General features: G+C 35.9%; 1 protein-coding gene across 6 annotated transcripts in view; it reads left to right on the top strand.

Annotated features, from left to right (window-relative positions):
* Nucleotides 1-27,652, top strand: part of PPARG (peroxisome proliferator activated receptor gamma) — a 130,956-nt gene that overhangs the window by 16,109 nt on the left and 87,195 nt on the right. For 3 of the 6 annotated variants that reach the window (XM_072785088.1, XM_072785089.1, XM_072785087.1), the window contains exon 2: nt 4,947-5,019. The exons of 2 other annotated variants lie outside the window; for them this stretch is intronic. The gene's annotated coding sequence lies outside the window, so the exon portion shown is untranslated. Of the gene's footprint in view, nt 1-4,946; nt 5,020-17,890; nt 17,936-27,652 lie in introns of all 6 variants that reach the window. One more of the 6 variants, XM_072785090.1, reaches the window with a different exon arrangement.

Raw genomic sequence — 27,652 nt, 5'->3', positions numbered from 1 at the left:
TCTAGCTATCAATAGTAATATTTAATGTTTGTTGAGTACTTATTCTGTATCAGGCTCTATTTTAAGCATCACATACATTATCTCATTTTATTCTCCCGACAACCATAGAAAGTACACACTATTATCTCTCTTTTGCAGATGATGAAATAAGCACAGAAACATAAAAATAATCTGCCAGGTGATAATATGAGGTTTTGAACCCAAGCAGTTTGAACATAGCCACCCTGTCTTGCACTCTTTAACAAAAGCCTAATTTTGCAGTAACTTGCCAGAGAAGGAAATGTCTACACTCTACCACCACCACCACTACCACCGTTCCACACTTAGCAATTAGATCTACACAAGTATAGCCATATTCAGGTGTAACTATGGATTAAATCTAAACTTTCAGGTTCAGTTCACTGCATCAGTTTGTCTCCTAAGTGCTAAGAAACTTGAAGTACTTGTTACTTGTGGCAAGGTAAGCCATATCACCAAATCTTTAACTTACATTCATTAATTCCACCATCACTTAAAACCACCACTGTTAAGAGATTCTTCATTTCCATTTTTCTTTCTCTCTTAGATTCTTCTTAATCAAAATAAAGACTTTTTTTTGTCATGCTAGGATAAGTAAATATAATAGCAAATTTTGTATGAATATTATAAAAATCTAGGGAAGGAATATAATTGGCCCTTCTGGAATCTGGCCTCTAATGGAATCAGTCAGCTATTTAGGGGAAGGATAGAGATTTGGTTTGATGGGATAAAAAATTAGTCATTTGGGCGTGTTCATTTATTTTCATTTTCCCCTGATCCCCCAAAGGGAATCTTCTTTTGACAATACAACACTCTCTTTACCCTTAGAAAGTTGATCTTGCAAGGTCATTTCCTAGTTTTTGTGAGGAAGTGCTGGAGAATGAGGAGAAAGGGACTTGATGTGAAAGCTGGAGGACATGATAAAGTGCTGAGAAAGGGAGGAAGAGGGAGAGATTATAAATTTACTGGGATGGGAATGAAGAAAATGTTTAGTGGGAGAGGTTTTGGTGAAGGAGATATTTTGGAGAGGGTGGTGTGTGAAAAAAATTGAAGAGAAGTAGGGAAAAGGGATAGGAGAAAGGTTGCTTGTGATTATGAACTGAGTCTTCTAGAATGTATTTTGAAAGACCTGAGTAAAGAATGGAATTCTTTTTAATCTTGCAGGGAACGAGGAGTGGCCCACTTATGTGTTGAGTTGTGTTTCTTTGGTTCTTTAGAGGGAGAAGATGGGTAGTTAGTTTGGGTGGTGTTGAGGTTGAGGTTCCCAAAGACTCTTAGGTAGGGATGTCCCTCCAAAATTTAGAAACACAGACTTAGAACCCTTGAGAGAATAGTTGTGGTTACAGATAAAGGTTTGGGAGCTATAAACAAGCAGATGTGTTTATGGGTAAGAGTGACCCAAGAAAGAACTTTCAGGACACATACGATAGAAAACCTCAGAAAGAAGAGGCACTGAATAGTCGTCATGTGACAGGATAAGAACTAGGAGAAAGTGGTCTCCAAGCTGCTAAAGGAGGAGACTGTTTCAGTGGTAAAGGATGGACAAAATATCAAATACTGCAGAAAACCAGTGTGCGGGAGCCAGCTTAGACCAGCTCGTTAGATTTTCAGCATTTCTGTGAGCCCATTATCATCCACGGCCATTATTTAAAAATACAATAGTGTATACTTGCAGTTAAACAAGTTATGTCAAACAACAACAACAAAGGTGATAAACATAGCACCGGCACTTCCTAATTATTTTACATTGTTGTGTTCATGTTGATTTTATCCAAATGGAAATACCCGGTGGCTTGTGCCATTGCACCAGCTCTTCCCAACACTGCTCAGTGACATCACATGGGTAGCTTGAACTCAGTCGTGGTGGGAGTCTACATCACAGAAATTGGCAGACGCTGCCAACCAGAGCATTTTTCCCTGTAAGGAGAAACCGCTTGTTAAACATTTACCAGCACAGCTTTGGATAAATAGAGTGAAAATCAAGAAAGTCTAAAGCATTTAGCAAGAAGGAAACAACTTGTAAGTTTTGCCTTAGTTTCAGCAGAAGGGTGGGCGACAAAAACCACAGTAAAGTGGGTTGAGGAGTGAAATAATAGGAAGTGAAGAGACATGTTCAGATAAATTTGAGAACTATTGAGTTAAGGCAGATTGTTATTGTTGTTTTTTTTTAATGTAGGGCCCATAGAATATATACAATGCTTATGTACCTTATTAATCCTCAGAAAAGGAGTAACATGCAAATTTGTTTTGTGATGAAAACTTTTTCTGTTGGAAAGTCTTAAGGAACTAGTTATCTATAGAACACATTTTGGGAAATGCTGCTATAGTATTTAACAAATAAGATGATATTAGTTGTAAATTGGAGTGAGATAAATATTCCTATTATTAAAGTTTCTTAGTTTTCTAAAGGAACAATGTCAAGAATGGGTGTTGAATTTTGTTGAGTATTTGTTTGCATTGTTTGAGATAATCATCTGGTTTCTTTTAAAATTTGACCTAGTGCTGTGGCATATTATTTAATAGATATTCTGATGGTAAATCTTTGCCTGAGGTAAATCCAACATAATTATGGTGGTTTGCTCTTTTAGTATATGATTGGATTTGTTCATTAGCATTTTATTTATAACTTTCAATTAGTATTAATCAGTAGGACTGGTAATTTTTCTCTGTTTTTTGTTAGGTTTTAATATCAGTATTATGCTACTTTTGAAAAATTAATTTGGTCACTATTTTTTTCTATTCATAGATAGTTTTGTAACAAGAAAATTATCAAAAAAAAGAAAAAATGAAAAAAAATAAAAAAATAAAATTATCTCTTCCTTGAAAGTTAGAAAAAAATAATCTAGAAAATTATCTAGACCCAGAGCTTTTGGGGGAAGTAATTGTTTGATAAGTTTTTGGTGGCTTTCCTTGTTAATTATTTTTCTATTTCTGAAGTCAACATCTACCATTTGTACCGTTTCTGACAACTTAGTCTGAGTAAATTGCCCCCTGGCCTGCATTATTATCTACCTACATCTGAGAGATGACTTTTAGCAGAACCTAGAAAGTTGGGAGAAAAAAACGAACCTAAAAAGTTGGATGAGTAGGTATGAACAGCCCCTATCTACCGTGGGTTCTGTTGAAATGTCAGGGGTTGGTCTGCTGTTTACACAGCCTAGTTCTTTGGCATTTAGGGATGAGGAAAAGGATTTATAATCTAATGAATACAAACCAATTTAACTAACCAGGTAAAGAATGTGAAAGAACTATAATCTTTGGTATATATTACCCCTAGAATGAATCTTGTTTCTTCCTGACTATAGTTTATGTTTGGAAACCATACCTTCTATGTGTGGTACAGTACAATTCTAAATGGATACAGGGAGGAGATTACTGATCTTAGCTATGGAAGGGTTTGGGGAAGGTTATAGAATCCTTTCTGCCTCTGAAAGCTGCAGGGGTCGACCCAGTTTTCTCTTTGATCCAACTCTTGGGGCCAGAAACTGGAATACATGGCAGTTTACTTTCTTCTTGTCTACCTCTTAATGAATTCATATGTATTTCAAAGGGAAATTGGGACCAGTGTCAAGGAAAGCTGTTATGACTTCATTTTAACCTGGAGTCAGCATTCTTTAATTTTTCAGATAGAAATTTTGTTCCAATTTTTATTATATTCTTCCTTTTCTCCCCCATATACTTAAGCCCTTTTTAACTTATGTAAAAAAAAGTCAAAGTGATAATCCATTATAGATAAAGTTGTTTCTCATTTGTTATATATGTTATATACAATGAATAGTTTTGGTGTAGATACTCCTTTTGTTTTTGACTAACAGAAGGCATGTATGTAAATTGCTCTGCTACAAGTCAGTAATCAGTCAGAAAACAAAACATATAGGTCTAAAACATGGACAAATCAGCTTTTCCTATAGAAGTATATGTCCCATTCTGAAAACAAGCAATTATTATTAATGTTGAGTCTACGTTAAGTTTTCAATCCCCAAAGAGAAGTACTTACTAATGCTAGACAAACAAAATGCATTGGCTATGGTTTGTAGTCTTTCCTGTTAGAAATAACAAAATGGGAAAATGTTTTTTACTCATAATTCACTACTTTGATCTTATATATCAGATAATAGAATAGTTTTTGTGAGTTCCAAGTTTGCAAAAGTATAGAATTTAAAAAGAAAAAAATTTGGAATTTTGTATAAGTTAGACCGTGCAGATCTTTGGGTTTGGAAGTTTGGGCTATTAAGGCCCTGATGATAAGGCTTTTGGCAGTAGATACTGTTTTGTCTTTATGGAATGTACAGCTATTCTAGGATCCCCGAGCCCTTCATAAGAGCCAAGGATATGAATCCTGAGACCTTTGGCACATTTACTTGAATACTTTGCTCTCTGGGTCTTCCTTTTAAAAATCTCCACATGGAATGTGCTACATCTACTGTCCCTAAATGGTTGTGATACATGACTATACTTTTACTGTAGGATTAATAGGCATATGCCATCTAGAATGAGGGTCTGCATTTTAATAAATAGCATATTTGCTATGTATAACTTTTGGCAAACACCTGTCTTTTGAGATTATTAATTCTTTTAAGATCTAGTTTTCCTTAAGTCTGTCCAGTAATATATATTTCATTATTAATTGACATTAAAGGTGGATAAGATAAAGGACCTTAATTCATGATCAGTGACAGAATAGGAAAGTAGGTGAAGTAAATCTAATACATGTCTATTTAAGAAGATTACCCAGCCCTGCATGATTTATAGTTGATAGTCTGTGGGTTACTTCTAGAGAATATAAAAATAAGCTAAGGGAAAACAAGCATTCAGAATGAAATCCAACAGAGAAAATACATTTATTTGTGCCTGTACATTTTGGCATTGTAGGTTGTATAAAAATTTTGAGTATGTGTATATCAAATTTTTTTTTTTTAATTGTTCAGATTTGAAAGAAGCCAACTCTAAGCCGCAGCATACAAGAAGGCCGTTTTCTCAAACAAGAGTCGCCCTTTCAGGGTAGGTAAAGGCAGAATTTATTATACTAAATTGGTATTTTAAAGTATCTTTTCAAAAGAATGGGCAAATTTTTCATAGTACTTTATTGTAAAATTTCTTAGCTTTTATTTTGGCTATCAGAATACTTTCTGCTGTATGATTTTCCAGTTAGTTGAAGGAGAACACAGTAGTGTATTTGTCTAAGACAAAACAAAGATAGGAAAGTGACCTAGAAGTTGAAAAATAACTTAGATCCTTAGAATTAAGTCTCAAGTACATTATTTTAGGTTTCTGTGATACAATTAAATTGGGATAAAAATAAAAATATCTTGCCTGGTTCCTTCTGGGCCATGTGACCATGATCCTTGCTCTCAAAGGAGAAAGAAGTTTCAGTATCCAATACTCATCTATATATATTTTATTTGGGGAGTTAAAATCTGATACTACAATTATTTATTTTATTGCTCATATTTTTCCAGCTCCTAATGGCCAAAACTGAAATAATTTGAACAATAAAATAAGTAAATACATTATTGGATTATAGCTCCCCAAATAAAATGCATATATACATGATTCCACACTGATACAGATAAATGACTGGATAAATAAATGTGCAGTTAAATATGTGCAGTTTTGTATATCAATTATATCTCAGTAAAGCTGTTAAAAAAAAAAAAAGACTGAGAAACTACCCAAGATTTGGAGAAGAATGAGAAGACATGGCAACTAAATGCAGTGTGGGATCCTGGATTGGATCCCGGGGCTGAGAATGTACATTAGTGGAAAAACTGATGAAGTCCAAAGAAAGTAGTTTATTGTATTGTGCCAATGTTAATTTATTAGTTTGGGTCATTGTACTGTGGTTGTAATATGTCAACAGTAGGGGAAGCGAAGTGAAGGGTACATGGGAGCTCTCTGTCTTTACAACTTTGCTGTAAGCCTCAAATTATTTCAAAATAAAAAGTTCTTTAAAAGTCCCACTGGAGTCCTTAAATAATCGTTCTCATTAGATTTTCACTGATTTATAGGGTGAGTTTCTGTTTGTTTGCATATCTTAGGGAAGCAAGAGCATTCTCTTCATCAAGGAGACTCTTTGAGCTGTTTCTTGATCCTAGTAGGCACACTATCATCTCTACTTCCACAAGCTCGGGCTCCACTTTAATACTTCAGCCAGTTACTTCCAGTCCCCTAGAAGACTTGTGAACGATAAAACTCCATGAAGCTCTGCCTCCTTGGGAACTATCTCTTAGCAAAGTTTGTAGTGGTGATGATCAGGGTCTGATTTGAATTTTCAAACCAAACGGTGAAAGTGTTGAGATCTCATTAATAGTTTCTTGGCCCACCAATCTTCATTACCCAAGGCAACACCTGAACTTAGAGTTAGGAGAATTAAGAATTATAGTTGAATGGCGAAGATGAGGGAAGATCACACTATTTTTAGGTAAAAATTTCTGGGAATTCAGTGATTTTAAGTAGTACTAAGGGAACTTGATTCTTAAAAATAGCAGCATTAAGTTTGCTTTGAAAATCAGTGTAACTTTAGAAAAACCTAAAGCCATTTAAAATGAAAAGACCAGCCTCTTTAAAGACAAAGTAAGGGGCAAGTATATACTTTGGCATCTGAACATGAGTGTTTGGTCCGAATCCAAGCCTTTGAGCAGAAAAATGAAATGCTATGTATTAGGCATTCCTCTGTGAAGTTTTTTATTTTACTAGCAACTCTGTGTTCATCCAGTTTAGTAAACTACACTATTTTTACACACTTCAAGTAAACTGAGAAAAAAACAGAAGTTTGTACCTAGAGCAGTTAAATTCAGAAAAGACAGCAAGTAGCAGGATCTGGGAGGAGGGACAGGTGGGGAGTTCGAATTTTAGTATGGGAAGATGAGAAAGTTCTGGAGATGCATGGTGGTGATGGTTGAACAATGTGTGAATTTACTCAGTGCTACAGACCTCTACATTTTAAAACGATTAAAATGGTAAATTTTTCTGTTGTAGATCTTTTACCACAATTGTTCTGAAAAGCGAAAAAGAAATAATGGAAGTTTCCACCAGTTAACTTTACTTCTTTGCGAGGGTGCCCAGCTGTGAGGAGAATCTCTGCTTGAGGGCCTTTATCCTGAGGAGTTTTTAATTTTATTATTAATCTAGAGATGATACCTTGGGTGTCATTTACCAACTGGCAGTTTAAATGGCCCCTAGATCATCAATTGTGCATGTAAAAAGAAACATGGTACACAGGAAACAGAGTTGGGTGGTAGGGAGAGTTGCTTGTGGGGTTAATTTATAACTAAGACAAATGAATCTATAAAAAGAAGAAAAGCACCATAAGAAATATGTTAACTGATGGTCAGGGAGAAAAAAGGGTTTAGATAAAAGATATCAGTACTTGTTTGGTCCCAATGATTTTATGGTTGAGGAATTCAATCATAGGTGTACTGGGTGGAGCAAATCACAATTCCGTAAATTACTAATAGGACACAATGATCTTTATCATTTTCTGTATGTGCTCACATGCAAAGTTCAGTCCTGCCCTCTGTAAATAAACTCTCTTTGGCTATACTGCTGTGTATGAATGCAGGGCTTCACGATTGGAACATAGATAATGTTTACTTGTAAAACCTAAAAGGCAAGTAGGTGGTACATTTAGAAATAACATTAGGAGCTAGGATATATTACTTTTGCTTTTGCATTTTGATTATTGGGTTTGTTTCCCTTTACATTAAATTCTTTTAAGACATTTTTATGACTGAAAAGCTGAAAATACTTTTTATTTTTATTTTAGTTTTTAAAGATTTTATTTATTTATTCATGAGAGATATAGAGAGGCAGAGACACAGGCAGAGGGAGAAGCAGGCTCCCTGCAGGGAGGCTGATGTGGGACTCGATCCTGGGATCCCAGGATCATGCCCTGGACCAAAGGCAGACACTCAACTGCTGAGCCACCCAGGTACCCCAAAAGTACTTTTTAAATAAAAAGACCAAGTTAATCACACACGCTGTCCTATTCTTATTTCTGCATAGTTTCCCCTAGTTCTTGTTAATGTGTCCAATCTTTTACTTACTGATAATTATGGCATATGTAGCATTTTTGCTTCTTTTACTGTTAGATCGTATAAATCTTAGTTTCTACGTGGCTTCCAGATTTGTTGTAGTAGCAACACAATAATACATCTTAATGATACCACATAATTTACAAAGCCAGTTTTGAAGTGGTTTCAAGTTTTTTATTATTATTTTACAGTTGCTACTTACTCTTATATCATTACATACAATGAGTATCTTCATGCACATATTTGACTTTTTAAAAAATAATTTTGTTCAGATGTGTTGCTGGAAGAGGAGTTTCTTTGTTAATGGGTTGGAGCAACTCTATATTAGACTTGCATTATTAGTATTGAAGACATTTCAAATTGCTCTGGAGATATGTTACCAGCAATATGAACAGAAACGGATTTTCTCCAAAGCATACATTTAAATGCTTTCTGTTCATTTAAATATATTATCATTTAGCAATGGCTCTGTGTGATAGTGAAATGAGGGTAGAGAATGAGGAGCTTTACTAACTTTAGGTATCAGAATAACATGGAGTTTTTAGTGTTTTTTGTTTTGTTTTGTTCTTGGCTTAGAAAAAACCTACTTAAAAAAAAAAAAACCTACTTAACTGCAAGGAGTTGCAGATGATTTCCTGAGATTATGCCCAATTTAAGTAAAATGTAAAGATAGTGCTGCGAGTGCTTCATGGCCTTCAGGTCTACATGTTGCTAGTTAGAAGGGAATGGCTGCTTTTGAAAATGCAGATTTAGCAAAGCAAGACTTCCACAGAGGTGGATACAAATCAGTTGTTTAAAAAAGATTTATCTAAATCAAATATTTTAAATTTTGAGTTTGAATATTTGAGAGGAATAGTCATTTTAGAATAAAGATCTAGAGAAAAATTTTAAGATACAAAATTACATGGTTAAAATAGGTCACAGTGAATAGGAAAAAGATTAGGAGTGATTGTCTTTGCTTTCTTTTTTAATTTTCATTATTTATTCATGAGAAACACACAGAGAGAGGCAGAGATATATAGGCAGAGGGAGAAGCAGGCTCCATCCGGGGAGCCCAATGCAGGACTTGATTCCGGGACTGCGAGATTACGCCCTGAGCCAAAGGCAGGTGCTCAACCGCTGAGCCACCTAGGTATTTGCTTTTCATTCTAAACTTTCATTTGAGGGGTAAGTGTTATAGTTAATGACATGAAGTAGAGATTATAGGTTTTAACTATAATATAGTATACTGTATTTTTAATATCAAATGAGCAATGTAATCACAATACAGATTGTTTGAAGAAGAAAGTTGTCTATAATGTTCTTATTCAATTCTATGCATTGCCTTCCAGTTCTTAATAAACGTATACACATATTTTTATATGTCTGTGTAGTATTTGATAAATACAGTGTTATCCCTTGGCCCTCAATGTCCATGCATTTAAGGGATTGTGATAAATGATTTCTAAATTCTCTATTTGAAACAATGTTTTAAAACCTAGCTTTGTCTAAACTATATAATATTTTGTGAAAAAATGTCCGTCAATCACAGTGGGTATTGTCTTTACTTAAAAATGTTAGTCACAGCTGTAAAATGTTGAGGGTTAAATTCCTAAAAATTAAGCCTGAAAGAAAAACTTTGGTGTGATATAGAGATTCTGAATTAACAGCTAAACAGCAGAATGCATGGTAGGTTTGATTATTTGAGATTCTTGAGTAATAAATGAAGCTGTGTACTCAAGTAATTTTAATAAAACCTACTGAATAAATATGATGAGAGGATACAAAAAATTACTTTTGTTACTTAATTCTCATTTATATCCTGTACCTTGATTCTTAAAAGAGAAAATATTTTTAATCTTTTCATAATTTCTTAATATTTCTATCAACTAACACTGTATAAAATTATTGATTTTGGCACCTAGTTAGAAAAAAATGTATGTGTCTTCATCATCTCTCCTTCCAAAGTTTTGTTTGCCTATTAAAAAAAATAACAGTAAGGAGCTCTAGAGTCCCAGCTGTAGCATGCTTGACTATGATACTTTGAATAACTCATATGTTACAAATAATGGTGCCTAAATTCTGTCACAGTATCATGTCCTAAGAGGTCAATAATTGGAAGCCACTATTATTCCAAGGAACATAAAGTGAAACAACTGTTATTCAGTTTTCTTTATACTGATGAACTCCTTGTCCTTCAATCCAAATCCTGTGATCTGAAATCATTGAAATTATTAAAAGTTTGGTATTTTTAATCTTTTATACTCTCAGTAGTCCGGACATAGGAAATTTAGTGACGTAAACATCTTTAATAATCTTTAAAAGTCATAAGACTTGGTAGCTAGGACAAAAAACAATTAAGTATAAATTTCAGGGAAATACCATAATGGCATGACTTTTGTTTTCTTTTGTTAACAAGCCACATGGCTTTCCTCTCAAACTCAAGGAGTACATAGTGCAGCCTCCTTTTATGATTTTGGTTTCATGTGCATCACAGAAATATATGGTTCCCTAAGTTTACTCACTATAATTTGTGATTGCTATTTTTCTTATCTGCGAAGGAAGTACAACAGCTCCCACTGGGGAAATACCATGTTAAGTCAATCCTAAAATAAGAAAATCTAAGGGAAAGGTCACATCCTAATAACTTGTGCAAATCTAAATTCCCATGGAGCTTTAAAATTATTTTGTAGGAGTAGAGTATTAACAATGTGTTGTTGAACTTCTTCCAGAGAGTGTCGTAAAATTGAGAGCACTTTTGTGTCCAAAAGAAACCACTGACATATAAATATAATTGACAAGAACGGATTTTTTTTTAGCAATCTATTTTGAGTATCCAGAGAAATCTAGCATGACTATCAAACCATGAAACATTTTTTGTTGCTTTCACTGAAATATAAGTTGTGTCATTCAGGATGTATTATAATAATTACATACAATGAAGATGATTTTTCCTACTACTAAAGAGATGTTTAATACTCAACTTTTTACCAACACTGACCAACAGTTATACTTTAGAAGAACCCTAACTCAGTCATTCGAGAGAATATCCTTGTTTGGGAGCCAGGACACCTGGGTTGTAATCTTTCCTCTTCTGTTAATTGGCAATTTCTTAAAAACTTGGGATCACAATTTCCTTATCAGTTAAGTGGGAGATGTTTATTATGAGGCTCAAGTAAAATCAGATGTCTAAGGAGCTTAGAAAATTCTTACCATTATATGTCTTTAAGGTATGACTATAATTGTTGCCTTAAATTTTTATCTTCAAATGAAATCAAAATAGACAAAGGACAAGTAACTTATTCTATCCCACTCAAGCTAAGAGTCACCAGTGCTCCACTCTCCAAATCCAAGTCATTTTTTAAGAGTGGGATTTGAGTGGAAGCCACTCCATTATACTGTAATACTACGTAAGAATTACATTTTGCCTCAGGACAATTATTTCCTAGCACATATTAATTTTTTTTGAAAATCTGTTGTTGGTGCACATCTTTATTCCTTAACCTGTACTTTCTTTTTACCAGTTAAAATGGAACAGAATGTGGTTTTTGCCTTTTGACCTGCTGCTATTTCTTTCCCTAATGGTGATTATGTGTTTTCAGTAATTTAACGATTTATAGGAACATACCTGGTTGTCCTACCTGCTGCGGCCCATTCAGTAGCAGGAGCGATTTGTTGAAATGATTGAAGTATCTCTGCATTTAGTTCAGTTTCAAGCCCCACAATAGTATATTGTCATACAATAAGAAATAACAAAATAATTTGCTTAAGTGCTTATCTGCGAGATAGGAGTTCAAAGAATTTCTCCAACTGTTCAGTATGTTTTAAAAATATTTTCATTCAAGAAGAAGATTAAGCCCCTTCATTGTATTAGTTAGCTGTTTTTTAAATTTTATTTTAAGTACCAGTATGAAAAGAGTGACATGTAACAGATCTGTACTCTACTACATTTTACCAGAAAAAGTGCTTACTAGAAGCAGTCACACTTCTAAAAATTGCAGTGCCTCTGTGTCTGACAAAGTAAACTAACTTCCTTTAAGTTCACATCCTTTCAAAGAATAGCTGACCTGGGACGGGTTGGTGGCTGGAATGTGTTGGAGTGACTTGACTTTCACCTTAAGTGAAACATGAAAGTTATAGAAAATGCTGCCAACTTGTGTTCTCTATTTGGGCTATTTTTATCCATCACAATTTGGAATAAAAGTAATAGCAACAGCAAGTGTTTAAGAAGAATACATTTTTTTGGTACACTTCTGCTCCCCAGTGCCAAATGTGGTAGGGGGGAAAAATCTTCATATATTACGAATCTACTGATTGCTACTACTATAATTTTGTTTTCCCAACTTTTTTATTTCCTTTGATGTTGATTTAGTGTAGATTTTTCCTAATTCTTCACCTGAGTAATTGCAAGTTATCTGACTCAACAGTCTGTTGTTTGCATTTCATCCTCCTAGTTGACAGTTATATTTCTAAAATGCTCTTTGTGTACATTTTACTCTCCTTTCAGAGAGCATCAGAAACTTTGCTGTCAGCCTCAGCCTATCCCCTCCATTTGCTATCATAGATATTATAGTTCAACCACACCAGATTGCTCAGTGTTCCTCTCACAGCATTCGATTCATGACTGGAATATTCCAATTATAGCATATGATTACCAATTTTATTAGTTTTAGGAGTGAGCTTCTTGAGAGCAGAGACTATCTTCTGGCTATCCCTTGTGCTTAACACAATTCTTAGCAAGTATTATGGAAGTAATGAAATGATAATGTAATTGAAATTAAATGATTCAGATACACTTTTATTTCGACTAATTAGGCATAGTATTATTAACAGTTATGCCTAAATATTACCTTAAAATTGACCAACTAGAGATGCAAAGCATGTACAAAATTATGTTTAAGAAAGAATTTCCATGACACATTATGTGTTTATAATTTTGTAGATTTAACATTTACAGAGGCTTTTTCTTTTTGCAAATGTTGAAAATGAATCCATAATAGTGCCTAAGTACCTCATCAATTACTTTTTACCTGTATAATTCAGGAATCAAGAACATTCAGTTCACAGACTAGTCATGGCCTTTCAGTGTTCTGTTGTATCTGCAGCAGGGCTTCTCAGTCAGGTAAAGGGCTAGGACAGTTATTGGTCCTGAGATGATTTTTGATTATTAAGCAAGTTACTTATTGAACTACTTTTGTAGATCCAGCTCTCTTCTAGACAAAACAGAGATGAGATAGTCCTTGCTCACAGTCTTGTTTCAAAGACAGTACCTACACATACCACATGAAAGAATTAAATAACAAAGCTGGGTAATATGTGATTGAGGAAAAAACACATAGTAAAAATTTGTGGAAGGAAACACATGCAGAACTGGAAGAGTGAGTAGTTGTTTCATAAGATGCTTGCACCTGGAATTAAGGATATAGATACATGGAAAGAAGAAGAAGCTGGAAATCATAAACATGAGGAGCACGATGGGGTAGGAAGGTCAAGACACTGGTGGGCATGCTGTACTCAAGAATCAGTGGGAAGTGCACATATGGAGGGCAAGGGCAAGTTTGGCAAGGTGCAAATGCTGGACTTTGGGGACACCTGGGTGGCTCAGTGGTTCAGTGTCTGCCTTCGGCTCAAGTCGTAATCCCAGAGTCCTGGGATCAAGTCCTACGTCAAGCTCCCCAGGGAGCCTGCTTCTCCCTCTACCTGTGTCTCTGCCTTTCTCTCTTTCTCTCTCTCTTTCTCTCTCTCTCTCTGTCTCTCATGAATAAATAAATAAAATCTTTTTTTAAAAAATGCTGGACTGAGAAACCTGGACTTTCTCGAGGAGGCATTGGGAACTTAGGGAAGAAATAAGACAAAGCTCTCTGGAAGAGACAAGTGAAAGAGAGATTTTGATAACTTATAAGATTTGGTGACTAAATAAAAGATGAAGAGGATGAAAGACAAAAGGGTCGGAGATGAACTTTTGGCAGATACACAGAGAGATGAGATATTAAAAAAGAGAAGAGAGTCCTCTGGGGAAGAAAGATGTGCTTGCTTTTAAACTCGTTGAATTTGAAGTGAAGGTGGGATATCTAAGTAGAAATAGCCCAGAGAGATGTGAAGATAGGGGATGAGCCTCATTTCAGATGGTAGAACTGGCCTGTTGATTTGGGTGTTATTGGTATAGACCAAAGGTGAGGTCTGCAGAACCAACAACACACACAGGTTAAGTTTCAAAGAAGAAGATAAGATGCCAAATGAAGAGAGTTTTAGGAAAAGGAAAGGAAAACAACACTTGGTATCTCTTATGTACCTAGCATTGTGGTAATAACTTTACACAGATAATCTTATTTAGCTCTTACAGTGACCTCTAAAGTAGGAATTATGAGTATCCCTATTTTGCGTGGCTTAGCATGGTTCAGGAGCTTGCCTGAGAGCTCACTGCCAGGGCAAGGTGGAATCTGGATTGAAATAGAGATCTTTCTGACTCCCAAGCTCAACATATTTCTTTTATTGAAATAAAATGTAAAATGATAACAGAAAGTCAAGAAGAATGAAGAAAGGAATAATGCCATTAACAGTCACAAGGAGGAGACTGGCATTTAAGATTAGGGGTTAAGTCCAGCCGTGTGAAGGGTATTTCAGCAAGCTGTGAGGGTATCAGGTGGTGTGTGGATGAAGCGAGTGATTTTAGACCACTGAGAATATTGGCAGCAAGGAAGACAATTCTCCTGGAACAGCTGAGTCAAGAAAAGTCGAGAAGAGAGCGCATCACTGGAGACGGAGGAAACTAGTATAGGGGTGAGTTCTCAGGGTAGCCATTACGAAGAAGCAGACCCTATGAGAAAAGACTGCTTTCATTAAGTTTGGAAGAAAGTAGAATGAGGTTAAATGTGACTGCTCTCCCAGTGGTTGTAAGAGGTTGATAAAGAAGAAAGGTGTCCGATGAGCATAGGTTTATAAAAGCACTAGCTGTGATGTTTCTGAGGTTCTATCTTACTTGGAAGAAAAGTTCACTAGAATAAAGACATGGCAGCCAAGTTCCTTAATCAAGTCCCTTTCCCTCTTCTAGCCTCGTATATTAGGCAAATCAGGTTAGGTTAGATCAGTTGATCTTTAAAGACCCTTCCAATACTTAATTTTCTCAGCATATAGAATGGGACAGCCTTGACCTATTCACAGGGCAGTCATATAGCTTTATGTGTCAAAGGTTAATTTGCAGGAATAACTAAAAGAAAACGAAGGAAATTTTTAGAATTTTAAGTCCACAAGTCAAAATTTCAGGATGTATCCTTCCTCCTCCTTATTAAAAATTATTAAAATGTCCGAGTGTATTGCTAACTGTAAACTCTTGAAGGCAAGGACTGTATCCTATGCTCTGATGTGTCCTTAGCATAGAACCTAATGCCTGCTATACAATAACAGCCAAACCCATACTTATTAAATGAATGAAAGCTGAATTACAAAATAAAATGTCACCAGTAGAGGCTTCATATAGTATTCTTTCCATGTTTTTTCTCTGCTTTGATGGTTCTTATCAGTCTCCCCCATGACAATTCAGAAATAATGCTATGTTAAGATAGTCATTTACCTACCTGCCTTGCTTTTGTTCCATTTTAATTGTTTTTCATTTGGTTACTGGATTGCTTTCTTGTAAAAATGGAATGATACTTGGGGACTTGACTGACAGTTCATGGAAATCTCAGGATTTTTCAAAATTATCTTTTGTAGTAACTTAAAAATTAGTAAGTACCCTAGTTTCCCATCATTTGTTTATTTAAATTTTACCAAGAACATTTCTTTTCTGAAAAAGGAATTGTGTTTTATGTTATGAAGAAAAAGTGATTTTGGAAAAAAAACAAAAACAAAACAGAAATCTATTTCTGAACAAATTTAGTGATGCTGGTGTAAGAAAAAAAAAAAAAGCCACAAGAAGTCATCCCAAATTTAGTAATGCTTTGCATCTTAAACACGTGATTTCAGTTGTCCCCAGGCTAGCTAAAGGTTATAAAATGTCACCGTAATACGTTACTTCCTTATGCGTTCTTACTACCTCCTCACTATAGATGGAGTTTTAAAAGCCCTGAAGTATGACAGTATAGTTTATTATACTTTTAGGTAGGAGTACTCTGCCAAAAGAAGTGAAAAACTAGAGGAACTGGATTTAAATTTACAGCAGTTCGGTGAAAGAGCATATATTTTTTCCAGACCACTAGAACAGCAAGCCAATTTGTAACACTAATGCCTGGCATGGTGAAAATTTACAGCTGTAACAAAATCAACAGAGACCTCTCTGGTTAGTGTTCTTAAATGAGAAAATCGACTCCAGGAATATTTTTCCAAATACATGGGTTTTTTAATATACTTTATACTAGTTTTTAGAATATTATCAATTTTATTAGTGCTATTTTGGGAGTCACTGATTCCTCTCATCTTTCTGATGAAGAATTCGAGCCAGAGTCGACATTTCACTGTTAGTTAACTTCACCAGATGCCTTTATATCCTTTTTATTACCTAGCTTCAAGTTTGCAGATTGTCATTGGTCCTTCTTTACCCTATCTCTAATGAGTTAGAGATTTACAGTATTTGTTTACATAGTTTATGTAAAAATGCAGACTTCAATAAATAGCTTTTTGATTCTTGGATAGAAATTGAAATGTTGGGTAAGACAATCAAATATCCAAAAACTGAATGCTCAGCAGAAGCTGTAGTTAGTTATCCTGGGTTTTTAGTCAAGATAGTAGCATTGCTTGTAGAATCAGCCATCCTCTGAAAATATGAACTTGAAGGAAAGGGATAATTGATTTTAAAAATTTATTCCTTAATAATTTGTTCAGGGTCACCTGGGTGGCTCAGTCAGTTAAGTGTCAGCCTTTGGCTCAGGTCATGACCCCAGGGGCCTGGAACAAGCCCCACATTGGGCTCCCTACTTGGTGGGAAGCTGCCCCTCTGCCTTGCTTGTGCTCTCTCCCTCTCAAATAAAATCTTTTAAAAAACTTGTTCGATTTTAAGTTTTTTTTTAAATACACAGTATTATTTTAAGAGTAACCAGTGTATCATGACACACATATAAGTTATGTCAAAAGATTATCTTATAATTTAGAATATAAAAGTAGAGTGAAGAATATTGAGTGGTTAAAAAAAAAAAAAAAAAAAACGAAACGAAAGAAAGAAGGAAACTGGATGTTTTACCCGAATTTGCTGCTTCCTCTTTGGAGTGCTGTGGATTTTATTTTAGCCGTTCTGTTTCTCTGACCATGGGCAGTGTCACCATTTCTGTTACAGTCTTCTGTACTTAGAGAGTTAGAGCCACCTATAAATCAGCTGTCTGAGTGGAATCTTGGCAGATGAGGTCTCAGTCAGGAAACAAGCATTTTGTTTATATTTAGATAATTTGAGAGCCTGGCCTCTGAACATTCTGTTAAGAAGTCCAGAAAAAAGAAGCCTGAAGAACAGAATATTTATTATGAATAGATGTTACCTTTCTCATTCAGGGGTTTAATTCCAGGCAGCTTGAGTAAAATGAAGGATGCTGTCTCTTTTGACTTACTTGGCAAGATTTTTCAAAGAGAGTGAAGTGTCCAAATCAAAAGAGCATGAAGACCGTAGCAGAAAATGTAAGATGACAGCTGGCACGAATGCCTTTTGGCACTGTTGAGAAAATCCTCAGACTCAAATTCTGAAGAGGTAGTAAGAATGATCATTGTTCCATAGTACAGTTGATACATTTAGGAAAGTCCTTTGAAACATAGTCACGTCACAGAAGAGGTGCTAAAATACCATGGTTTTTCAACCAAGAAGAGCACTTCTATTAGAATCATTCACTTGTCAGGTTGAAAAACAAAGCAAACAAATAAAAATAATTCTTTTGTATCTGCAGGGCACTGGAGTTCTGTTTTCCTTTGCAAAGCATGTGTACTGTAAGGTAAACATTGGAAGAAATAACATTGGGTTCTGCTCTGGGTATCTATTGTATACAACAATTGTGATTTAACTTTTCTCTCCTTGATTCTAATAGTCATTTAACCATTTATCACCTCTAAAAGAAGGGGATACAAAAAGTAATAAGAGATCAGTATATTTAGATTTGTAGTTCAACAGTTCTTCAGTTACCCTTGAGGCCTCTAATGTTCATCACTAAGGATGATTATTAATTAACCTGAGCCATAGAAATAGGATTTGTACTATTTGATAGGTGTAAACCAGTTATAGGGACCTCCATAATTCTAAATATGAGTAGGTGATTTTTCATACACTTACTACTGCTAATTCTTTCTTTTTCAAGATTTTATTTATTTGAGAGAAAGAAAGAGCACAAGCTGCGGGGAGATGCATAGGGAGAGGGAGAAGCAGGCTCCTCGCTGAGCAGGGAGCCTGACGCGGGGTTCCATCCCAGGACCCTGGGATCAGGACCCAAAGCAAAGGCAACCACTTGAACAACTGAGTCACCCAGCTACTTCAGTACTGCTAATTCTTGAGATACTTGATTTTACAACAAGTTTTTCTATTAAAACAATGTATTGTATATTCTATATCTCTATTAGATCATTAACCTTTATATGCTATATGTTGGCAAATTGAACTCCAATAAAAAAAAGATCATTAACCTTTAGTTCAACCAATAAATAACAAGCTCTTCTCCCACTGTTTTTTATTGTGGTTTTTATTTTTTATTTTATATTTAACATAAAATTTGCCATTTTAACCATTTTCTTTTTCTTTTCTTATTTTTTAAAGATTTTATTTATTAATGAGAGACAGAGAGAGAGAGAGAGAGAGAGAGGCAGAGACACAGGCAGAGGGAGAAGCAGGCTCCCTGCGGGGATCCTGATGCTGGACATGATCCCAAGACCCTGGGATAACGACCTGAGCCGAAGGCAGATGCTCAGCCACTGAGCCACCCAGGCGTAACTTTGTCTTTTCTTTTTAAAAAATTTGTATTTAAAAATAGTGGGCACACAGTGTTCCATTAGTTTTAGGTGTACAACATAGTGATTCAGCATCTCTATATGTTGTACTATGTTGACCACAAGTGTAGCTACCATCTGTCATCATCCAACACTATTATGATGTCATTGACTATACACCCTATGCTCTACCTTTTATTTTCATGACTGGAAGCTTGTATCTCCCATTCCTCTTCATCCGTTTTGCCCCTCCTCCCATCCCCCTTCCCTCTGTTCTCTGAATTTATAGATCTCATTCTATTTTTGTTTGATTATTATTTTGTTTTGTTTATTAGATTCCACATGAGTGAAATCATGAGGTATTTGTCTTTCTTAGTCTGACGTATTTCACTTAACAAAATAGTAGGTCCATCCATGTTGTTGGAAATGGCAAGATCTCATCATAAATGGCTGTGCAGTATTGTGTGTGTGTGTGTGTGTGTGTGTATCACATGTCTTTATCCATTCATTTAGTTGCTCCCATATCTTGGCTATTGTAAGTAGTGCTCCGATACACCTAAGGGTGCATATATATCTTTTTGAGCTCATATTTTCGTTTTCTTTGGGTAAATACTCAGTAGTGGGATTATTATGTCATATGGTATTTAAAAAAAAAAAATTTAGGAACCTCCATATTGTTGACCATGGTGGCTATACCAGTTTATATTCCCACCAACAATGCACGAGGGTTCCTTTTTCTCTACATCCACAACACTACTTGTTATTTCTTATGTTTTTTATTTTAACCATTCTGACAGGTGAAAGATGATCTCACTGTGGTTTTGGTTTACATTTCTCTGATGATTAGTGATGTTGAGCATCTTGTCATGTGTCTATTGGCCCCATTTCAACCATTTTAAGTATACAGTTCAGTGACATTAATTGCATGCAAAACATTGTGCAAACATCTGCTCTGTCCATATCCAAAGCTTCTCATCGTCCCAAACAGAAACTCTGCGCCCATTAAACAATAGCTCCCCATCACCCATCCACCCACTCACCCAGGTCAGTGTTATTTCTATTCTATATTCTGTCTCTATGAATTTACCTATTCCAGTTATTTCATATAAGTGGGATCATACAATATTTGTCCTTTGGTGTATGGTTTATTTCACTTAGCACAATGTTTTCAAAGTTCATCCATGCTATAGCATGCTTCCCATTTCTTTTTTGGCTGAATAATATTCCCATATTACCTATATACCACATTTTGCTTATCCATTCATTTGCTGCCAGACACTTGAGTTGATTTCACCTTTTTGACTTATATGAATAATGCTGCAGTGAACCTTTAAGTGTTCAAGTATCTGTTTGGATCCCTGTTTTCAGTTCTTTTAGATAGATACCCAGGAGTAGAATTCCTGGATCATATGATAATTCTGTGTTTCACTTTTTGGGGAACCGCCAAACTGTTTTCCATAGCTACTATACTATTTTACATTCCCACCAGCAGTGTGCAAGGGTCCCAGTTCTCACATCTTCCTGAACTCTTCTTGTTTTCCATATTTTTTATTATAGCCATCCTCATAGGGGTAGACTGTTATGTCATTGTGGTTTTTTTTTTTTTAAGATTTTATTTATTCATGAGCAATGCAGAGAGAGAGGCAGAGACATGGCAGAGGGGAGAAGCAGGCTCCATGCAGGGAGCCTGAAGTAGTACTCAATCCCTGGACTCCAGGATCATGCCCTGCGCCGAAGGCAGGAGCTAAACCACTGAGCCACCTAGGGATCCCCTTCATTGTGGTTTTGATTTGCATTTCCCTAATAACTAATGATGTTGAATATCTGTTCATGTGCTTATTGAACATGGAATATGTCCTTGGTTAAATATGTATTCATGCCCTTTGCCCGTTTTTAAATTGGGCTGTTTGCCTTTGCCTTTTATTTTATTGCCTTCTCTCACTTTTTAATTCATGTTCTCAATGTACTTCTCTATATAATCAAAAAGATAATATAATTTGAGCCCAGGAAATGCTTTCTATCTGCCTTTCATTGCCACATACATTGGCTTAAGGTCAAATGCTTTGCATCCTGTTACCAAAATCAGTACCTAAGAATGTCTCTTCAAATGATAGATTTTTTTTTTTTTGGATGCCTTGATGCTGTGAAATTCCTTGCATTCTTTCCCAAATCTCAGTTTAATGAGCCCATGTGGAAGAGTTGGTAGGGGAAGCCCATGTGTAGGGTATGATTCATTATGTTGTTCTCTGGAAAATAAACATCCATTTTCAATTTTATTTATTTTATTTATTTATTTAAGAGAGAGAGACCACGAGTGGGGCAGAAGGAGCCTCCGCTGAGCAGGGAGCCTGATGTAGGGCTTGATCCTAGGACCCTGGGATCATGACCTGAGCCAAAGGCAAACACCTAACCAACTGAGCCACCTAGACCCTCCTCCATTTTCATTTTCCTAGCATGATGAAATTTTAGACCTGGAGGAAACCATCTCTGTCTCAAACTGGGATACACAGATTCTTGAAATCCACAAATATATTCTTGGGATCTGAGAGTTTTAGGATTCAAAAAATACTATGTTTTTATATTAAGAATCTAAAAGGTCATCATAAACCCCAAATTTCACAATTCAAGGACATTTTAATGATTTCTTGTATCACTGTTCTCACCTGGGGGCTACAGGACTTCTGGGGAATCTAATAAGGACACAACCTTGGCAGGTGTCTTACGATTTTTTTTCTTCCTTTAAAAGGGACCCATATATTATTAGTGAAGCTTAAGAAACTCCCATCAAAATCAACGCCTTTCCTTTTACAAAAAAGTCCTAGAGAAGTTAAGAGGCTCGCTAGAAAAACACAGCAAGTTAATAAAATCAACCAGAACTAAAACCCAAGTCTTGTAAGGCTTTATTCCATATTCTTTGTGCCAGTATAGGGGTAAAGCAGGGATCCTGTCGTTACTAAGTTTAAAATATAGTTCGAAAGCAGATGAACAAGTAATAACTAAAATGACAAATGTGTGAAGGAGGAAAAGGGTAATTGTATCGAATGATAGCAGGGTGGTTTAACCTAGTCTGAGTGGGCAAGAGATTTTTATGCTGACAATCAAAGAGAGAACAGGAATTAGCTGAAGGGAGCCCTGAGAAGAGAGTAGTGTTGTGTCGGGGCTCTGAGGTGGGAAAGGAGTAAAAAGACGCTTCAGAGGTAAACAGGGACCAGATTATTCCAGTATAGATTTAAGACAATTAGAAGTTGATACAGAGTTTCAAAAAGGAAGTGATGTAATCTGAGTGACATCTTTAAAAGGCACTCTGGCTGCAGGTGCAGAATTGGTTGGAGAGGAGATAAAGGCAGATAGAGATGTAGGGAGACCATGTAGGAAGCAACAGGAAAGATATCTGTAAGAGATGAGAGGAGCTTGGTTTAGGGTTGAAAGAGAAGGCTGAGAGAATTGGCTAAATGTATTTAACGAGTAGAATCGAAAGGACGTGGTGATTGATTGAATGTGGGTATGTAGCAGTCAATTATGACTCCCTTTGTGAGGAGCATGATCAGTTGGGAGATTGTTGGAACTGTTTACTAAAGGTAGGGTTCACTGAAGGAGATAAGTTTGGGGGAATAGATGATGAATACAGTTCTTGACCATTAGCAGTTGAGTTCCTCTAAGCTGTTTCAGTGAACATCCCAAATAGATGTCCATATACAAAGCTGTGGCACAGAAGAGGCGCCTAGGGCAGAGATACAGATTTGGTTTCAATATATCCATGATATTTGAAACCTTCTATAATAGGATTGCCTAGGGAGAGCAAATGAAACTAGAAGAGTGAAAGAGCCTAAACCAGAGCCTTGAGGAAGGAGCAACCCAAGTGATAGGATAACTGGTATCTCAGGAGCCAGGAAGAAGACAGCAGGGGAAGAAATGCCAGGATTCAGGGGTCTGCTGTCTGATGGAGAAGTCAAATGATTAGTTCCATAAAATGTTTGCCTACCTTACATACAGAGATAGATAGTTTTATGCTACTGATTGTCAAATTAAATATTTTTCCAGTCCTTTTGCCAAAATCTAGTCATGTGAAACATTGATAAACTGAGATGTACAATGTATATGTTGTTCTTGGTGAAATTGAATTTCTGGCTAACTCAGCCAACTAAAAAACTCTTTTCATTTCTGGTTGCATGAAATCTTTCTTGGGGCACCTGGGTGGCTCAGTTGGTTTGGCACCTTCAGCTCGGGTCATGATCCCAGCATCCTGGGATTGCCCCCGCATTGGGCTCCCTGCTCCATGGGGAACCTGCTTCTCCCTCTTCCTCTGCCTGCCACTCCCCCTGCTTGTGCTCTCTCTCTCTCTTTGACAAATAAAAAAATCCTTTTTAAAAAATTAAAAAATCTTTCTTAAACACAATAAGCCATTTTTCCATCTTGGTAGATACTGTAGGGTGAAATAAAATTTAAATTCATTTTAGATAACTGAATTGATGATTTGAGACCTTTTAATGTCTTAGTTTCATTTTGAATAGCAAATGACATTTTTTCTGAAGATTATCTCAGGAAATGCTCTGGAAGCTACTTTGAAAAACAAATCACTTTTTAACTGCCTTTTTTGCCCCCCTTAGCATTTATCCATTTTTTCTAAAGGTATAGGAACAACTTTCAGTACATTTAAAGGTACTTGACAGCTAATGAAAGTTATATTGTAATTGTTTTTATTTATCATCTGAATTTTCTATAATTCTAACTCAGTAAAACCAGGTATATCAGTATATTCCTCAGCAGTATTAATTTCATCAAAATGTGTACTCTTTGATCACTGTCCTCATATATAATACAGCTATATCAAATCATTTTTACTGACATGACAGATAAATATATGTGTGTAGTAAAGATCCATCTGAAAAGTTACATCTAAATTAGGTTTGAGTAAATTAAGTCATGAGGCAGCTGCCCAGGGGATATTACCAATGCTAGTAATACCAGAGTGAATCTCTTAATAAAGTAAAATACCCTTTAAAATGGGGTCTGGGGAGAAGGAAACTAACATTTATACTTAATTCTGTGCTAAATACTCCTAAGTGCCTTACATATATTATTTCTGAGTCTTGAAGTGGTTCTATAGCTTGCCCAAAGTTACAGCCCAGATATGGGGTGGCACTGGAATTCTAACTTAAGTTTGTCTAATATTAAAACCAATATTCTTTCCATTCACACCTCTGTTTCTCACTGGAAGTCAGGAGACCTACATCCTAGCTACTATTCTGTTCTTCCTATAACTCCACTAACCTAGGATAAGCACAGTAATTTTTTGGCATTCATCCCCCAGGCATTCTTTTGCCCCTTCCCCTTGTCTAGAATGCCCCATACTTCCCACTATGTGTTTGTTCATCCAGTTGTTAATCAGTTCATCAGTCAGCCAGACAATGGTCTTTAATCATGTAGTAAGTTATTGAGGTTCTGTGACATAAATATGAAAGTGACATAGATATATGGTCTCTGTCTCGAAGGAGGTCACACTCTTCTAGTGTCTATACCTTGCTCACTGTATGTCTTCACTGAAATCCCATTTCTTCCATGGAGCCTTTTCTATGAACCATCCCATTTAAAAAAAAAAAAAAGACTTATTTATTTATTCATGAGAATAACACAGAGAGAAAGAGGCAGAGACACAGGCAGAGGGAGAAGCAGGCTCCATGCAGGGAGCCCGATGTGGGACCCGATCCCGGGTCTCCAGGATCACGCCCTGGGCCCAAGGCTGCGCTAAACCACTGAGCCACCGGGGCTGCTGGAACCATCCCATTTTGATATGCTCTTCAGGAGTCCCTGTGAAACTTAGTCATTTTTCAATTATTTGGCAATTAACCAGATGCTACCTTGTGACATCTCTTCTATCATTGGCTAGAATCTTATTCAAATCATGAATCATTATTACTTAACTTTTCACCTCTTTGCATCTTGTTTCGCCAGGATATAAATTCCTTAAGGGCAGGTTTACCTTTCTCTATATTCCCACAGTGTCTTATAAATAGCAGAGGTTTTTTTTTTTATTTTTTATTGGTTTCATTCAGCAAATGTTTGTTGTGTTAAATTTTTGAGTTCAGAGTTTTCTTTCTGGTCAAATGATCTTGGTCATCACTTAGCTTCCATGAGCCTCAGTTTTCAATAATTCCTACCTCTTGAGACTAAATAAATGCATAAAAATGCTTTGTACATTTAAAAATTTTAGACTATACAAGAGTTACTGATCATTTTATACTTTGTGGTATAAATAGCCCTATCCTGAATTCTTCCAATAGATACTTTGTGTCTCAACATTTACTTCACCTGTTCACTTGATCTATTTTTTTATTTTATTTATTTTTTTTTTACACAGAGAGATCTATTTTTTTATATTTATTATCCTACTATATAGTCTTTGCAGTTTAACTTATCTGTTTTAAGTTTATTTCTAATTTTCTGCTTTATTTTGCATATTCCCAAGCCTTAGTCTCATTTATGTTTGTGGACATGAATAGTATAAACTGTACCAGATTAGCCTAATCTAATGGATCACAGGTCCATCCAATTAATGGGCCCATCATACTACAAAACCGAGAATAATAGAAATTATTGTTAATTTTCTTTCAAGGTAGCTAAATCCATTCCCTTGTAGTTTTAGATTGACATAAAGGGTTTGTTGTTAGGAATGTTGAGATGCTTTTTAGTCTCTATTAGTGTTTGGTATACTGTCCAAAGAATATATTAGGACTGGTACCTTCAAAACCAGTGTTGCTTTAGGTCATCTGTATGGGACTATGGCAGACTTAGTAACAACCTCAAAATACAATCATTTCAATAGCTAAGGCTTATGATTAAGACTTCCCAGATGTTAAGAATTTACTGAATTGCGTTTTTCAGTCCTTATTACTTCTAATGCTTTGGTTAACTTCATGCTTTGGGAGGGCACCTGGGTGGTTCAGTTGGTTAAGCATCTGCTTGCAGCTCAGGTTATGATCTCAGGGTCCTGGGACCAAGCCACATGTCATGCTTCCTACTCAGCGGAGAGTCTGGTTCTCTCTCTGCCTCATGCTCTCTCTCTCTCTCTCTCTCTCTCTCTCTCTCTCAAATAATAAAATCTTTGTTAAAAACTTTAAAAGAACTTTATAAATTTGGTATATAAATTTAAATTTGGCTTTGGTTAGTCATCAAAGTTTATCTTACTGCCATCATTGAAATAAGCTTTTTGATCATTTAAAAATATTTGTAATAGAGTCATTCTTTTCTCTGCTATTTCTGGAGTGTAATTCTTGTGTGGTTAATGTCTCTTACCTCTTGGAAGCCTTGAAATAAATATACTGACTATTATTGTTATTTATGTTGAAAGATATTAAAATGAGATTTGTAATCCAAATGGGCATTACTTACTTCACATCTGGTTGCTTGAAAAGTGGCCAGATGCAACAATTCTTAATGCAAGACAGCCTAGGGCAAAACCTTTGCAATTCACACCCTCCTTTCCAAAACAACTGCCCTGTGTGAACCTTTCACATTAAGAAGAAAAGAAGAAAAGAAAAACAAAGAAAATTTGCTTCACCATATTTAATTTTAAATTTCCAATGAAAGTGTTCATAGGATTCCTACATTCAGTAGCAAACAACCATTAGAAGTGGAGGGAGACAGAACGTAAAGACTGCTAACTCTGGGAAATGAACTAGGGGTGTTGGAAGGGGAGGAGGGCGAGGGGTGGGAGTGAATGGGTGACGGGCACTGGGGGTTATTCTGTATGTTAGTAAATTGAACACCAATAGAAAATAAAAAAATAAAAAAAAAAAAGAAGTGGAAGGCAATGTGCAATAAACAGTGGCAGCCTTGACCTAGTTTCAGGGACAGGACCAAAAGATAGGAAGCTTCTTTTCCTCTCTTACATCCCTCACTTTGCTGAGTTTTTTTAAAAGTAGGCTCCATGCCCAATATGAGGCTTGAATTCATGACCTCAAAATCAAGAGCCGCATGCTGTGCCCTCCACTCTGCTGAATTTTAAAGTGATTGTATTCCTGGTTGCCTGTGACGGTCTCAGTTTATGCCTGTTCTTTGAGTGTCGTTTATAGTATTGCCCTCTTTCACTTTCAAAAGTGTCCCAGGTTAGATAATAAAGTATATGGTCATCTTATTTCATCCCTCGGAGACATTAACTGGGAGGTAAGGGCTGGGAATGATGAGAACGTATTAAAGGGAAAATGATAATGGGGTTGGGACAGTCCTGGAACCAAAAGGCTACTGATCAGAATTCTCAATAAATAATATGCAAGCTGAGCTGGAACCTGATTTGTGAATGCATTCTGAACATCATAAGATCCATCAGATTAATGCTGGCTCCTCATGGGGAGTGGGGAGAGGTAGAGGGCAAGAACCAGGTCAGGAGTTTGTGGTATCTTTTATGCAATACTAACGTTAAGCTTCCTGTCTGAGGTTTTCCATGTTGTGAGTCTCTCACCTCTTGATACTCTTTGAGGACTGTTGAAGCTGGTATCTAGTAGAAACACTTCACAGAATTATATATATATAAAAAAAAGATGGAAGATAATAGTTCTTTAGAAAAATGGAAACATATTCTAGATAACCTTCCTCTTCTTTGAATAGCTTAGCTGATGGTCTCTGCCATTTACCTTAATAATCTACTCAGAAACTTAATTTTATTAACTATAGAAAGACTTGCTTGTTTTTTTCTTTTAAAGAGTCCTCCAGATTTGATGGCTGTTATTTTTTAATAC

Source organism: Canis lupus, chromosome 19 (genome assembly GCF_048164855.1).
Source record: "Canis lupus baileyi chromosome 19, mCanLup2.hap1, whole genome shotgun sequence".
NCBI lineage: Eukaryota > Metazoa > Chordata > Mammalia > Carnivora > Canidae > Canis > Canis lupus.
The sequence above is the reverse complement of the archived record's forward strand: the minus strand, read 5'-3'. Positions and strand labels throughout refer to the sequence as shown.